We start from the raw sequence: 17,519 nt of genomic DNA, 5'->3' as shown, positions 1-17,519 counted from the left end.
AAAGCTTTTGATCTTGATGAAATCCCAATAGTTCATTTTTGCCCTTGCTTCCCTTGCCTTTGGCGTTGTTCCTAGGAAGATGTTGCTGCGGGTGAAAAACCCACCGCAAATATTATTTGCTTCATTCTTATATTCTTTATATTTCCATTCAATGAATGTCCCATAATTCACTTAACCAGCCCTTTCCTGGTAGACATTAATTAGTTTCCCACTGCTAAAAAATGTACAATTAAAATTATTATACATATACCTTTGAATTAACAAGTATATATTTACTGGCAGTATAAATTTTTAGCAATAGAATTTGCTGCTATAAAGTTTTTTTTTATTTTTTATAGATTTTGACAAATTAGTCTTGAAACATGCTGTACCAGCTGACATGCCCACATAAAATGCACAAGATTCTTGTTTTTAACTTCCTAGAGAATCTTGTGTATTAAAATTATTTTCAATTTTTGTCAATGGGATAGGTAGAAAATTCTAATTAAAATAAAATTTTTAAATTATGAGTGAAGTTGAATTATGCAAGGTTTTTATTACCTCATAGAGACTCTTTTTTTTTTTTTAATTTAAGACAGGAATTCTTTACTCAAACCCATCAGAGAAATGGACAGCTTGAGTCTGTAACCAAGTGTTGTGGTTTTGTTTCTTCCTTTCTTTCTTTCTTTCTTTTTTTTTTTTTTTTAAGATTTATTTACTTTAGAGATACACACACACAGAGAGAGAAAGAGTACATGAGCAGGGGATGGGGCAGATGGAGGAGAGACAGAACCCTTAAGAAGGCTCCCTACAGAGGGTGGAGCCAGAAAGTGGACTTGATTCCAGGACCCTGAGATTATTACCTGAGCCCAAATAAAAAGCTGGTCACCCAACCAACTAAGCCACCCAGGCGCCCCAGAAAGTATTGTGTTTTAAAGCATATGTCAGTCATTTTACATGAAAGTATACCCTATTACATACAAATCAACTAATCAGAGCACAACTTTTCAGTGTTTAAAACAGAATAAGCTACCCAGTAAGGGCAGCACATTTGTGACCTTTTTAACTATAGTATTCCTCTCCTTCTTCATCTTCTTCTTCAACAGAGTCCACACCAACCTCCTTATAATCCTATTCAAGGGTAGCCATATCCTCAAAGACCTCAAAAAACTCTCCTTCCTCCATGCTTTCACCCACATACCAGTGAACAAAGGCAGTTGGCACACATCAGCTCAAACTTGTGGTCCAGGCAAGCCTAGGCCTCAGCAATGACTGTGATGCTGCTCAGCGTGCACACAGCTCACTGTACTTTGGCCATGTCTCCACCAGGTACAAAGGCTGGTAATTAATGCTGACTTTGGAACTGGTGGGGCAGCAGTCCACAAACTGGATGGCATATTTGGTCCTGATGGTAGCCATGGCAGCACTGACATCTTTGGAAACCAAGTCATCATAGTACAACAGGTAGCAAGCCATGCATTTACCATGGTGAAGGTTATATTTCACCATCTAGTTGGCTGGCTCAAAGCATTCATTGGTGATTTCAGCTACAGAAGCTATTCAGAGTCAGCTTTCTCAGCAGAGATGACAAAAAGCATATGTGGCCAGAGGAAGGTGGATGTGGGACAAGTCACAAAAGTTGGTCTGTCTGATTCTGTCAGATCAACATTCAGGGCTCCATCAAATCTGAGGAAAGCAGTGATTGATGACACAATTTGACCTATCAACCAGCCTACTTAGGTTATTGTAAGTTGGACATTCAGTATCAAGATTTCTACAACAGATATTATAGATGGCCTTATTGTCTACCATGAAGACACAATGAGTGCTCCCAGGTGGTGTGGGTAGTGAGGATGGAGCTGTAAAGCTCAACTAAAGCTGTGGAAATTGGTGAGGGCAGAGGGGGGGATGAGCTGGTTAAATGGGGAACTCCAGCTTGGACTTCCTGCCATAATTATCAAAGGAATGTTCCATCAGTGGGTTGGTGAACCCTGAACCATTCCCCTCCAAAGTTGTGGAAAGCCAAGAAGCCCTGAAGACCTGTGCCCTGGTGGGCCAGTTGGTGAATTTGGTCCAACACAAGGTCACTGATTTCCTTGTAGAGCCCTAGGGTTTAGTTATTGGCAGCATTTTCCTTGCCTGTAATGAGCTTCATCAATTACTGTGGGTTTCAGGTTTACAAACACTGCCCTGGGCACATGCTTTCCAATGCCAATCTCACTGAGGAAGGTGTTGAAGGAGTCATCTCCCCCAATGGTCTTGTCACTTGGCATCCAACCATCTGGCTGAATGCCATGTTGCAAACAATAGAGCTCCCAGGAGGCACTGACAATATGGACACCAGCCTGGGTAACATGGAGGGAGATGCATTCATGCATGGTTGCTTCTTCGTGGCTGCTGAGCAGATGGCAGACAGGAGGAGGTTGTTTCTTCTTATAGTGCAACTTTCAGATGGTCAACATAAGAGAACCTGCTAAGAACTTTTTATTCTATTTTTTCTTCATTCTCTTTCCCCTACCCATCCTCCTTGAGATTTTACGACTATTGGTAACAGCCATTTTTAAATTAAAATAATTTATTTCTTATGTGTACAGCAACTTTATTAGCCTGACATTTATATATCAATGGTTATGGAACATTTTTTCCATTTAGAATACTGAATTTTTGTTATGCAGAGATAAATATTTCAATTTCTTTTACCTTTTTCTTTTGTCATGTTTTAAAGGATTTCCTCCACCAAGGTTAGAAAATGAATTTGCTATTGTTTTATTATGGCAATATTATGACATCATTGTTTACATAGAGGTTTTTAATCCACCTGAGATGTATTTGTACCCTGCTTGTCTAACAATCAGATATTTAATGAACTATCTTTTTTCCTACTCTTTTGAAATAACACCTCTATATTATACTAAATTTCCACACTAAATTTGTCATACGGAATTGCCATGTTTTCTTCCTTAGTCTTTCAATTAGTCAGCTTGCCAAATAAAATATTTTATTTATATTACATTCTCTTAGTATTTTAAGCCCTTCAACAGACAAATGGATAAAGAAGATATGGTACATACATATAATGGAATATTACTCAGCCATCAGAAAGAATACCCAACTTTTGCATCAGCATGGATGGGACTGGAGGAGATTATGCTGAGTGAAATAAGTCAAACAGAGAAAGTCAATTATTGTATGGTTTCACTTACTTGTGAAGCATAGGAAATAACATTGAGGACGTTAGGAAAAGGAAAGGAAAAGTGAATTAGGGGAAATTGGAGGGTGAGACCAACCATGAGAAACTGTGGACTCTGAGAAACAAACTGAGGGTTTTGGAAGGGAGGAAAGGGGGGGGGGGGTTGGGTGAGTCTGGTGGTGAGTATTATGAAATACGTGCCCTCCATAATACTTATTTCATGGAGTACTGAGTGTGGCACATAAACAATGAAACTTGGAACACTGAAAAAATAACATAAAATTTTTTTTTAAAAAAAGAAAAGAAAGCACTTTTAAAGTTTGCTTATTTTATTTTGTATGTAGATATCAGTATAAACATCAACTTTAAAAAGAATTCCTGCTGCTGTTTCTTATTATGTTTACATTAGGCTAACAAATTTGTGAAAAAAAAATCATCTTTCCAGTAACATAGTTTCCTATTCAAGAAAAAATTTTGTTTTAATTACTGTCTTATTTCATGTAAGTCAGTTGATTTTTACATAAAGTTCTTATTAAGTGTAATTCTAGACATTTCATATTTTTGGTTGCTATGATGTATATAAAATTTCTTCTTCCTTTAAATTTTTAAATAGGTTTTATAAAATAAAACTTAAATATTAAGCTTGCCACCACTAGTTTCACTGAATTACATGGTTCCTTATAATTTTCTCATTGACTTCACAAATAAATAATATAATAAGTAAATAATGATGATTTTACTTCCCACTTTTACAAGTTCACATTATTACTTATTTTATTTAAAAATGCTTTACTGAGTATTGTATGTAAGTGTTGAATCACTAAATTATACACCTGAAACCAAGATTACACTGCATGTTAAATTCTAAACTGGAATTTAATTAAAAACTTAAAAAAATAAAGAAAGAAAAATGTTAGTAAGTTTATCACTTTAATAATAATTCTTTTGCTGTTTACTATTAAGAACATAGCTAACTTATTTTTTGAGATCTGGATCATTTTATATTATAGAACATTTTATCTATTCTTAATTTATTAGGATTTTGTGTCGGAATTTCCTCAGAGGCGTTTTAACTGCCATGAACACAAGTTATGTTTCCACCTTGATCTATATTTTAGTAAAAGATACTAATGGCTTTTTTTTAAAAAAGTATTTTGAGTAATTCCCATTGAATTCTTTGAATGAATCAACTTTTTTAGTGTCTTATTCCTTAAAGTGCTACAGGATTATGTTTTCCAATATAATTTTCAGGATTCTTATATTGATATTTACATTTGAAGTTCCTAGTCTTTTTCAATATTTTTATATACTTTTTGTATTATCTTCATCAGCTTTAACTCTCACGTTTTACTAAATTTGAAAGAGACCACTGGTATCACTTGTTCTTTAACAATTTAATCAAATTAACTGTTAGCTATATTAAAATATTCATACTGTTATTACAGTGTGCTTCTGGTACTCAGTAAGAAATTTTCCAATATTCTAGAAACGGATGCTATGATTAGTCTACTGAGACAAATAGACAAAGCAAAACTAATAATTTATACTAGAAAATATAAGATAGAAAACTGGGGCTAAGACAAATTTTTATCTTGATTTACCATTATGGAAATTATTTCTGTTGATGACAAGTTTTTCCTACTGTTATTATATAAGAAAAGTGACTAAAATGTTAGAAATGTGAAATCTATATAACTATTGTAATGTATATTCTTATATTTTTCTATTTTTTAACAAGTAATTCTACAAGTAACTTTCAATCTAATGAAGAAAGCATAAGAATAAAATATAAGGCATCATATCTCCCTGTGATAAACAAAAACATCACTTATGCAAGTTATGCAGGACATTAAATAAGTGGCTGAGGTGGTTTGTTAAGTGATATTCTTGTGGTTCAAATGCAATGAAAACTATTGATAGTTTCTTCATGACTGAAAGATTTGTTCAAATAAGGTATAGTTCTTGTCTTTAAAACTGTGTTTTAAATATTTGACAAACAGCATGGATAAATAAGGGTCCAAAGTGCTTCTTGAAAATAACTACTTAAGCACATAAACAAAATTATTCTGTGTAAAATGCCTAAATAACTATCATCACGTTATTCAAAAACATATATTCTTGGAGAGTAACTCAAATTTGATTTATATTTTATATTCTATGGCAAATATTATCTCAAGGTAAGTTGCAGCAATATTTTCTAAAATAACATTTGTCAAACAAACATAAGTGGATTAATATTAATATAGTATGTGCAAAAAAGAAGCAAGCCTCTCAAGTTCAAGATCATTTTGTTCTGTCTGAAATGGAATTTAAGTGGATGATATTTTAATATAAAGCCTTGCCAAGTTTTCTGGGTGAAGAATTGACTTAATGTTAAAATAAACATCAGGGGCGGCTGGGTGGCTCAGTGGGTTAAGCCACTGCCTTCAGCTCGGGTCATGATCTCAGGCTCCTGGGATCGAGTCCCACATCAGGCTCTCTTCTCAGTGGGGAGCCTGCTTCCTCCTCTCTCTCTCTCTGCCTCTCTGCCTGCTTGTGATCTCTGTCTGTCAAATAAAAAAATAAAATCTTAAAAAAAAAAAGAAAACATCAGAAGGGTGCCTGGGTGGCCCAGTGGTTAGTGTCTGCCTTGGGCTGAGGTCATGATCCCAGGGTCCTGGGATTGAACCCTACTCAGTCTCCTTGATTAGCAGGTACTCTGCTTTTTTTCCTCTCCCTCTGCCCCTTCTCAGTCTCGTGCTCTCTCTCTCTTTATCAAATAAATAAATAAAATCTCTAAGATATAATAGATAAACATCAGAAAATAAGGCTATTATTACAAAAACTCAAAAATTAAGTATTAAAAATAATTCAGAAAATAGAAAGTATGTTATTTGAGATGTTTAAACAGAACACTATAGCACTTCAGCCTAAATTTATGTTAATGCTCACATTCTTCTCAGAGCTGTAACTATCTCCTAACGTCTCCTGTAAGATTTGGGTATCTACAGAGACCAAAAGGGAAATACAGATCGTTGACATGGCTGCCCTCTACTAATCCAAGATTTGTCTTGATTCTTGATTGAACAAAAGACTTTATGGATTATTATTATTTGAAATATTTAGTTTTACCAAAATGCTAGATTTATTTTAAAAAATTATTTATTTATTTGACACTGAAAGAGAGAGGGAAAGAGAGCACAAGCAGCCAGAGCAACAGAGGGAGAGGGAGAACCAGACTCTCCACCCAGTAGGGAACATGATGTGGGGCGTGAACCCAGGGCCCTGGGGACCATGACCTGAGCTGAAGGTAGATGCTTAACTGATTGAGCCATGCTGGTGCTTCCCAAAATGCTAAATTATAAAAAAGATGCAAACAACATCTTTATTATTAAAGTCTGAAAAGCAACATGTGCACTTATGAATAATTAATGACTCATGGCTGTCATTTGCATGTAGAAATGCAAAAAAAATTAAAATAGTAAATAAGAATGCTATAGGCAGAGGTAGACTGCACCTAGCAGAGTTTTTTTTTTCTTTTCTTTTTATAAACAATGTAAATCTCCACTATATTTCACTAGCGCTAAGATCCGCTCCTTTTGTTATTAGCTAGTAGCTTGGAAAACTTTGCATAAACATCTGTTTGATATAAAAAATATATAACAATGCCACTGACATAAATTCAGTACTGCTAATATCTAAAGAAATATAACTAATCATATGCTATACAGGAGGTTGTGCATATATAATATATATAATTCTCATATATAATGAGAAATGATTAAAACAAAAGCACTAGTACCTTGGAGCAAGGTATTAATTTGTTAAAAATAGATTATTATTGTGGTGCCTGGGTGGCTCCATCGATTAAGCTTCTGCTTTCAGCTCAGTCATGATCTCAGGGTCCTGGGATTAAGCCCCACCCAAGTTAGGCTCTCTGCTTAATGAGAAGTCTGCTTCTCCTTCTCCCTCTCTGAAATCTTTTGCTCTCTCTCAAATAAAAATAAAATATTTTCAAAATTTAAAAAATAAAAATAGATTATTATCTTGAAACTACTGATACGATGCTTTGAGGAGACAGAAAGTACAAGAGAGTAACTTCTAGGTGCTCAGTCCAGAAGATAATAGACATGATAGATGATAGCTAGATAGATAGAGCTATAGATATATAGACTTTTGCTTTGTTTAAACTATGGAAACCTGAAAAAGTCTTCTTATAATAATCCTGAGCAAGAGTCATTCTAGAGATTCCAGAAAATTCATGCAGGGGATTATATTTCATGAAGTCATATAAAGGCAGTTGCAAATACAAATACACAAAATGATATCATTAGAAACATTGCCTCTGAGAAAGTTAGAGGAAGATCTGTGATTTAACAGCTAAACAGCAGAAAATGCTTTTATGTACTGGAAAATGCCAGGCTTGATTCAAGTTACAGTGTGATACAGCAGGAGAAATGATTTGGGGTCATGAAGAAATAAAATCATAGAGAAGACAAAGCATATCTGGGTCTAAAAGGAGGCAGTCCTCTCTGCCTTTAAGTGCTGCCCCAAAACTTTAAAAGTTAGATAATGCCACACTTCTACTTGGATAAAGTTTGCATTTTTTTGTTGTCTCAGCATCTCTGTAGAGACACACTCAACCTCTTTGGCAATCCAAGTGGTTGAAGGAGAACTTTACCATTTTCCAGGGGCAGGGCTGTGATCAAGCTCCAGCTGAATGACAAAACCCCTCTCCTAGCCAGAGTGAGTTGTTGAGTGTATATGTGACTCAGACCCAGCCAGTGAGACTTACTAGATTTTTCCTGGAACAATCAGGAATAGACCTTTTCACAATGATTGTTTGCTGTAACAAAAATGTATCCCCTAGATATTTTTGGCCTTAAGATGGGGAAACTTGCTGGAGAAGGGAATGAATACAAATCAAAACAAAACCAAGGACTGGAACAAACAATCATAGTGCAATTAGGTCAGATTTTGGATCAAGGTTTCCTGAAAGATAATTCCTGAACTTCTTAATTACATATACCAATAAATTACTTTGAGTTTATTAGTATATTTTCTCTTGATTCATGAGTTCAATTTCTGTCATTTAGGATGCAAATATATCTAATAAAACACATTAACGTAAGAATTCATGAAGCCTTTCTTGAATACCCTTGCTATGTTCTGATCATTTAAGTTTTTAGCAAAAGTTCTCTTAAACAGACTCCACTTTAAGAGATATACCAAACTAAAAAAAACTATAGGGGGAGGATTCAAGATGGTGGAGAAGAAGCAGGCTGAGACTACATCAGGTAGCAGGAGATCTACATCTATAAATCCAACAGGAGACCAAAGAGAAGAGCAGCAACAATTCTAGAAACAGAAAATCGACCACTTTCTGAAAGGTAAGACTGGCGGAGAAGTGAATCCAAAACAACGGGAAGATAGACCTCAGGGGGAGGGTCCAGCTCCTGATAAGCAGTGGAGCAACGGAACATAAAATCAGGACATTTAAAAGTCTACTCCACTGAGGTACATCATTCCAGAGGCTAATCTGGGGTGAAACCCATGCGGGGTCAGCGGGACCCCAGGTCCCACCAGGTCACAGAAGGATCTGGGGTTTCTGAGTGCCACAGAGCTCACAGGTATTAGAGTGTGGAAGCCGGCTACAGAGATGGAGCCAAGGAGTGAGCTCTCAGCTCGGGGTTACCTTGAACTGGTCACAGGCTAGGTGAGCTCAGAGCGCAGCCAGAGGCCAGGGACAGGGGAATGATTGAGCGCTTATCTCTGAGGGTGCACTGAGGAGTGGGGACCTGAGCTCTCAACTCCCATTCCCATCCTCCAGAACTCTATGGAAAGCATTCAGGGAACAAAAGCCCCCAAAAGCAAACCTGAGCACATTACTTAGCCCAGCCCATGGTAAGGTCAGTGCAATTCCGCATGGGGCAAAGACACTTGAGAATCACTACAACAGGCCCTGCCCACAGAAGATCAACAAGAAATCCAGCCAAGATCAAGTTCATATACCAAGGAGAACAGCAGAATCCCAGAGAAGGAGAAAGCAAAGCATGGAATTCATGGCTTTCTCCCCATGATTCCTTAGTCTTGCAGTTAATTTAATTTTTTTAAAAATTTTTTTTCTTCTAAATTTTTTTAACTTTTACCCTTTCCTCTTTTAACATTTTTAACTAGTTTATCTTAATACCTTTCATAAAAAATAATAATAATCTTTTTGGAACCATCATTATTATAGTCATATTTTATCCTTCATTGTATCTAACTTTATTTTTTGTATACACATAGGGTTTTTTCTTCTAAAAAATTTGTGGTACAACTTCTAATAGATCAAAATATGCCTTGAATCTAGCTAGCTCCAGGCTTGTTCTAGTCTTCAACCTGAGCAAAATCTCTCCACTTTCTTTTTCTTTATTCTCCCAACCAACTTACTTTATCAACTCCTTTTTTAGAAATTAAAAAAAATTTTTTTTTCATCTTTATAAGCATATTCCATCCCTTCATTGTGTTTACCCTTATATATGTTTTTCATTCTTTAAAATTTTGAGAGGTAGTTTCTTCTAAGAGACCAAAATTAAGTGGATGATCCTGTTCCAGTCACCAGTCTACTATATAAATTTTTTTTATATTTTTTTCATTTGTTTTCTTTCCTTTTTTTATATTTTTTTCTGATTTTTTTTTATCCCTTTCCATCCCTTCATTGTGTTTACCCTTATATATGTTTTTCATTCTATAAAATTTTGGGAGGTAGTTTCTTCTAAGAGACCAAAAATTAAGTGGATGATCCTGTTCTAGTCACCAGTCTACTATATAAATTTTTTTAATATTTTTTTCATTTGTTTTCTTTCCTTTTTTTTAATTTATTTTTCTGATTTTTTTTTATCCCTTTCTTCCCCTCATAATTTGGGGTCTCTTCTGATTTGGCTAAAGTGCATTTTCCTGGGGTCTTTGCCGCCCTTTTAATATTTTATTTGCTCCTTCATATATTCTTATCTGGACAAAATCTCACCACAAAACAAACAAACAAAAACAAGAGGCAATACTAAAGGCTAGGGTCCTAATCAATATGGACATTGGTAATATGTCAGATCTAAGAGTTCAGAATGACAATTCACAGGGTTCTAGCCGGGTTTGAAAAAGGCCTAGATGATATTATAGAAACCCTCTCTGGAGAGATAAAAGCCCTTTCTGGAGAAATAAAAGAACTAAAATCTAACCAAGTTGAAATAAAAAAAAGCTATTAATGAGATGCAATCAAAAATGGAAGCTCTTGCTGCTAGGATAAATGAGGCAGAAGAAAGAATTAGTGATATAGAAGACCAAATGACAGAGAATAAAGAAGCTGAGCAAAAGAGAGACAAATACTGGACCACGAGGGGAGAATTTGAGAGATAAGTGACACCATAAGACAACACAACATTAGAATAATTGGGATTCCAGAAGAAGAAGAAAGAGAGAGGGGAGCAGAAGGTATATTGGAGAGAATTATTGTAGAGAATTTCCCTAATATGGCAAAGGGAACAAGCATCAAAATCCAGGAGGCAAAGAGAAACCCCCTCAAAATCAATAAGAATAGGTCCACACCCCATCATCTAATAGTAAAATTTACAACTCTTGGTGACAAAGAGAAAATCTTGAAAGTAGCCCTGGAAAAGAAGTCTGCAACATACAAGGGTAAAAACATTGGATTGGCAGCAGACTTATCCACAGAAACCTGGTAGGCCAGAAAGAACTGGCATGATATATTAAGAGCACTAAATGAGAAAAACATGCAGCCAAGAATACTATATCCAGCTAGGCTATCATTGAAAATAGAAGGAGAGATAAAAAGCTTCCAGGACAAACAAAAACTGAAAGAATTTGCAAACACCAAATGAGCTCTGCAGGAAATATTGAAAGGGGTCCTCTAAGCAAAGAGAGACCCTAAAAGTAGTAGATCAGAAAGGAACAGACAATATACAGTAACAGTCACCTTACAGGCAATACAATGGCCCTAAATTCATATCTCTCAATAGTTACCCTGAATGTTAATGGGCTAATTGCCCCAATAAAAAGACACAGGGTATCAGAATGGATAAAAAAAAAAAAATCAATATGCTGCCTACAAGAAACTCATTTGAGACCCAAAGACACCTCCAGATTTAAAGTGAGGGGGTGGAAAACAATGTACCGTGCTAATGGACATCAGAAGAAAGCTGCGGTGGCAATCCTTATATCAGATCAATTAGATTTTAAGCCAAAGACTATAATAAGAGATGAGGAAGGACACTATATCATACTCAAAGGGTCTGTCCAACAAGAAAACCTAACAATTTTAAGTATCTATGCCCCTAACACAGGAGAAGCCAACTATATAAACCAATTAATAGCAAAATCAAAGAAATACATCAACAATATTACAATAATAGTAGGGGACTTTAACACTCCTCTCACTGAAATGGACAGATCATCCAAGCAAAAGATCAACGAGGAAATGAAGGCCTTAAATGACACACTGGACCAGATGGACATCACAGATATATTCAGAACATTTCATCCCAAAGCAACAGAATAGACATTCTTCTCTAGTGTGCATGGAACATTCTCCAGGATAGATCACATCCTGGGTCACAAATCAGGTCTCAACTGGTATGAAAAGATTGGGATCATTCCCTGCATATTTTCAGACCACAATGCTCTGAAGCTAGAACTCAATCACAAGAGGAAAGTTGGATAGAACCCAAATACATGGAGACTAAACAGCATCCTTCTAAAGAATGAATGGGTCAACCAAGAAATTATGGAAGAATTGAAAAAATTTATGGAAACAAATGATAATGAAAAGACAACGGTTCAAAGGCAGTCCTGAGAGGAAAATATATAGCAGTACAAGCCTTTCTCAAGAAACAAGAAAGGTCTCAAATACACAACCTAACCCTACACCTAAAGGAGCTAGAGAAAGAACAACAAAGAAAGCCTAAACCCAGCAGGAGAAGAGAAGTCATAAGATCAAAGCAGAAATCAATGAAAGAGAAATTAGAAAAGCAATAGAACAAATCAACGAAACTAGGAGCTGGTTCTTTGAAAGAATTAATAAGATTGACAAACCCCTGGCCAGACTTATCAAAAAGAAAAGAGAAAGGACCCAAATTAATAAATTTGTGATGAAAGAGGAGAGATCATAACCAACACCAAAGAAATAAAAACAATTATAAGAACATACTCTGAACAACTCTATGGCAACAAATTTGACAATCTGAAAGAAATGGATGCATTCCTGGAAACATATAAACTACCACAATTGAACCAGGAAGAAAAAGAAAACCTGAACAGATCTATAACCAGTAAGGAGATTGAAACAGTCATCAAAAATCTCCAAACAAAAAAAGCTCATGGCCAGGAAGCTACCCAGGGAAATTCTTTCAAACATTTAAAGAAGAATTAATACCTATTCTCCTGAAACTGTTCCAAAAAATAGAAATGGAAGGAAAACTTCCAAACTCATTTTATGAGGCCAGCATCACCTTGGTCCCAAAACCAGATAAAGATCCCATCAAAAAAGAGAACTACAGACCAATACCCTTGATTAACACAGATGCAAAAATTCTCACCAAAATATTAGCCAAAAGGATCCAACAGTACATTAATAAGATTATTCACCACGAGCAAGTGGGATTTATTCCAGGGCTGCAAGGTTGGTTCAACATCTGCAAATCAATTAATGTGATGCAATACATTTTTTTAATGAGAACAAGAACCATATGATACTCTCAATAGATGCTGAAAAAGCATTTGACAAAGTACAGCATCCCTTCCTGATCAAAACTCATCAAAGTGTAGGGATAGAGGGCACATACCTCAATATCATCAAAGCCATCTATGAAAACACCACCGCAAATATCATTCTCAATGGAGAAAAACTGAGAGCTTTTCCACTAAGGTCAGAAACACAGCAGGGATGTCCATTATCACCACTGTTATTCAACATAGTACTAGAAGTCCTAGTTTCAACAATCAGACAACAAAAAGAAAATGAAGGCATCCAAATCGGCAAAGAAGAAGTCAAACTATCACTTTTTGCAGATGATAGGATACTATATGTGGAAAACCCAAAAGGCTCCACTCCAAAACTGCTAGAACTTGTACAGGAGTTCAGTCAAGTGTCAGGTTATAAAAATCAATGCACAGAAATCTGTTGCATTTCTTTACACTAAGATAGAAGAAAGAGAAATTAAGGAGTCAATGCCATTTACAATTGCACCCATAAATAAATAAAAAGTCTTTAAAAAAAATAAACAAAACGGGGCACCTGGGTGGCTAAGTGGGTTAAGCCACTGCCTTCGGCTCAGGTCATGATCTCAGGGTCCTGGGATCAAGTCCTGCATCGGGCTCTCTGCTCAGCGAGGGGCCTGCTTCCTCCTCTCTCTCTGCCTGCTTCTCTGCCTACTTGTGATCTGTCTGTCAAATAAATAAATAAAAAATCTTAAAAAAAAAATGCACCCAAAACCATAAGATACCTAGGAATAAACCTAACCAAAGAGGCAAAGAATCTATACTCAGAAAACTATAAAGTACTCATGAAAGAAATTGAGGAAGACACAAAGATATGGAAAAATGTTCCATGCTACTGGATTGGAAGAACAAATATTGTGAAAATGTTTATGCTACCTATAGCAATCTACACATTAAATGCAATCCCTATCAAAATCCCATCCATTTTTTTCAAAGAAATGGAACAAATAATCCTAAAATTTATATGGAACCAGAAAAGACCTTGAATAGCCAGAGGAATATTGAAAAAGAAAGCCAACATTGGTGGCATCACAATTCCGGACTTCAAGCTCTATTACAAAGCTGTCATCATCAAGACAGTATGGTACTGGCACAAAAACGGACCCATAGATCAATGGAACAGAATAGAGAGCCCAGAAATAGACCCTCAACTCTACGGTCAACTAATCCTCGACAAAGCAGGAAAGAATGTCCAATGGAAAAAAGACAGTCTGTTCAACAAATGGTGTTGGGAAAATTGGACGGCCGCATGCAGAAAAATGAAATTGGACCATTTCCTTACACCACATATGAAAATAGACTCAAAATGGATGAAGGACCTCAATGTGAGACAGGAATCCATCAAAATCCTTGAGGAGAACACAGGCAGCAACCTCTTTAACCTCAGCTGCAACACTTCTTCCTGGGAACATCACCAAAGGCAAGGAAAGCAAGGGCAAAATGAACTATTGGGATTTCATCAAGATCAAAAGCTTTTGCACAGCAAAGGAAACAGTTAACAAAACCAAAAGACAACTGACAGAATGGGAGAAGATATTTGCAAACAACATATCAGGTAAAGGGCTAGTATCCAAATTCTATAAAGAGATTAGCAAACTCAACACCCAAAGAATAAATAATCCAATCAAGAAATGGGCAGAGGACATGAACAGACATTTCTGCAAAGAAGACATCTAGATGGTCAAAATAGGCATGAAAAAGTGCTCCACATCACTCAGCATCAGAGAAATACAATCAAAACCACAATGAGATACCACCTCACACCAGTCAGAAGGGCTAAAATTAACAAATCAGGAAATGACTGATGGCGAGGATGCAGAGAAAGGGGAACCCTCCTACACTGTTGGTGAGAATGCAAGCTGGTGCAACCACTCTGGAAAATAGCATGGCGGTACCTCAAAAACTTGAAAATAGAGCTCCCCTATGACCCAGCAATTGCACTACAATTGTAGTAATACAATTGTATTTACCCTAAAGATACAAACGTAGTGATCTGCTGGGGCACGTGAACCTGAATGTTTATAGCAGCAATGTCCACAATAGCAAAACTATGGAAAGAACTTAGATGTCCATCAACAGATGAATGGATCAAGAAGATGTGGTATATATACACAATGGAATACTATGCAGCCACCAAAAGAAATGAAATCTTCCCATTTGTGATGATGTGGATGGAATTAGTTGGTATTATGCTTAGCAAAATAAGTCAATCAGAGAAAGACAACTATCATATGATCTCCCTGATATGAGGAAGTGGAGATGCAACGTGGGGGATTTGGGGGTAGGAAAAGAATAAATGAAACAAGATGGGATCAGGAGGGAGACAAACCATAAGTGACTCTCAATCTCACAAAACAAACTGAGGGTTGCTGGGGAGAGGAGGGCTGGGGGGGTGGGGTTATGGACTTTGGGGAGGGTATGTGCTATGGTGAGTGCTGTGAAGTATGTAAACTTGGTGATTCAGAGACCTGTACCCCTGGGGATAAAAATACATTATATGTTCATTAAAAAAAATTAAAAATTTAATTTAAAAAAAAGAAAGAAAGAAATTGAGTCTCAGAATTGTCTTATAGCTAGCCAAGGATACTGCTGGGATTCAGACTCGGCCGGTTTAAGTTCAAGCTCCATACTCCTCTTTGTCATGTGCCATTTAATGGCACAGGAAAAGATGGAGGTGGTGATTGGAAGACTTGGAAGGCATGGTAATGGAGTTTTAAACTCCCCAACACCAGAGATCATAATTTCAAGTATGCCCTATGCCAAGAGTACAGATACTTTCTTATGTGAGTGTATTTTTTAACGGCCAGGTGATTCAGAACTTAAACTTATGGATTTGTTCTACTGACTTAATAAATGGGGTGCCTAGACAAAAAAAAACAAAAATCAAAATAACTATAGAACACAACCAATGCCCATGTCTCATTGAGTATTGGCAGCTAATAAATTATACTTTAACATAATCAAATGTTTCAAGTACAATAAAAAAAGCTGTATTCTAGACAACAGTTGATTGTGTTTGTTTCAACACAAAAATACGCTGTTTATGTCCATTGTATTTCTCATTGTAATCATAAGTTTTAATAAAATATTAAACCAATAAATATTCTATGTGAGAGTTTATTTCTATGAAATCTAAACATGAGTGCATTACAAAGACATAATAGTTGTGAGCTGCACAGGAAAATATCCTAAATAGATAATGGAAAGAACCTAGAAAAAAAGCAAAATCTAATCCTCACAAAATATTTTATTTCTTTTTCCTCTTTAATTAATTAACTAATTAATTAAAACTATTCTTGTTCCTCTTGAATTAATATTAGAATTTATGGCTGTATTAAAAAAGTAAAGATCTCTAAGGTAGATTCATATTCAAAGAGGTCTTCAACTTCCATCGAAACTTGGAAAATAGGGAGTATGTAGACTATTTTATTTTAATTTTTTTAGATTTTATTCACTTGACAGAGAGAAATCACAAGTAGGACAAATAGGCAGAGAGGCAGGCAGAGAGAGAGGAAGGGAAGCAGGCCCCTCGCTGAGCAGAGAGTCCGACGCGGGACTGAACCCCAGGACCCTGAGATCATGACCCGAGCCAAAGGCAGCGGCTTAACCCACTGAGCCACCCAGGCACCCCATAGACTATTTTAAATTAAAATAAAATTCTTAAGCTACCTATATGTCATCTTACACAATTACTTAATTTTTCTCAATTATGTTACCAGTTGCTGGTTCTAACATACCAACCCGTATTCCTCACTCTGTCTCATATTGGAGTGTCTTCTGTCCTTATTCTATTTTTCTCCAACAAACCAAGGACTCAATAAATTTTTCCAAATTTACAATATGAACTTCTTTCAATCTATGATTTTCTGGGTAACATATTTTAGTATAATTCAGAACTATATATACCCAAAGATTTATCACTTCATTTATACTGTTCTCTGTAAGGTCTAGGTGAATAAATGGGGGGGGGGGTACAGAATATTGTGAGGAGCTTTTTAACCATACGTCTATTTCTCACTTTATTATAATAATAAGAGTTTCCTGAAACATCAAACACTTTTGTATATCCTTCTGAAAGAGAGAGCAAGGCAAATTCTGTAAACTGCATGGGATCTAACAAAACCATGGGGACTACAGAAGTCTGGCCATCAGCAGAAGTAGAGTAATAAACATGGGCATTGATGAAGGAAGGTTAATTCTCAGAGTGCACAGAGGCAAATATGTGAAAATGACAGGAACCTGACAAGTTAAAAAAAATTTAACTCCAGATTTTTTCTTCCTGGAGTCTAACATGCCTACTTCTGCTAACAAATAGGCAGCTGCTTCTGACTCTTCCAAATACTAGAAAATCTCTTGGAAAAATAACATGATGGAAAGATTTTCCATTATATCATATTTTCATTTTGTCATTAATCAGTTTTGGATTTCCAATTTGACATTTACTAGAAGTCTAACCTTGGAAAAATAAATTTTTGAGCTTTTGTTTCTCTCTCTCATGAAGTTTCTTTTTTTTTTTTTTTTTTTTTTTTTTTAGATTTTTCTCTTGATTTATCTGACAGAGAGAGAGGAGGAAGCAGGCTCCCTGCAGAGCAGAGAGCCC

At 36.0% G+C, this 17,519-nt stretch overlaps 1 protein-coding gene and 1 pseudogene across 1 annotated transcript in view; both read right to left on the bottom strand.

Annotated features, from left to right (window-relative positions):
- The window catches only part of CNBD1 (cyclic nucleotide binding domain containing 1), a 327,798-nt gene that overhangs the window by 20,045 nt on the left and 290,234 nt on the right, over window positions 1-17,519 (bottom strand). The gene's annotated exons all lie outside the window — the stretch shown is intronic.
- On the bottom strand, window positions 1,042-2,357 carry LOC132013359 (tubulin alpha-1A chain-like; annotated as a pseudogene).

The sequence above is a fragment of the Mustela nigripes genome, chromosome 3 (genome assembly GCF_022355385.1).
Source record: "Mustela nigripes isolate SB6536 chromosome 3, MUSNIG.SB6536, whole genome shotgun sequence".
In the NCBI taxonomy this organism is placed as follows: Eukaryota; Metazoa; Chordata; class Mammalia; order Carnivora; family Mustelidae; genus Mustela; species Mustela nigripes.
The sequence above is the reverse complement of the archived record's forward strand: the minus strand, read 5'-3'. Positions and strand labels throughout refer to the sequence as shown.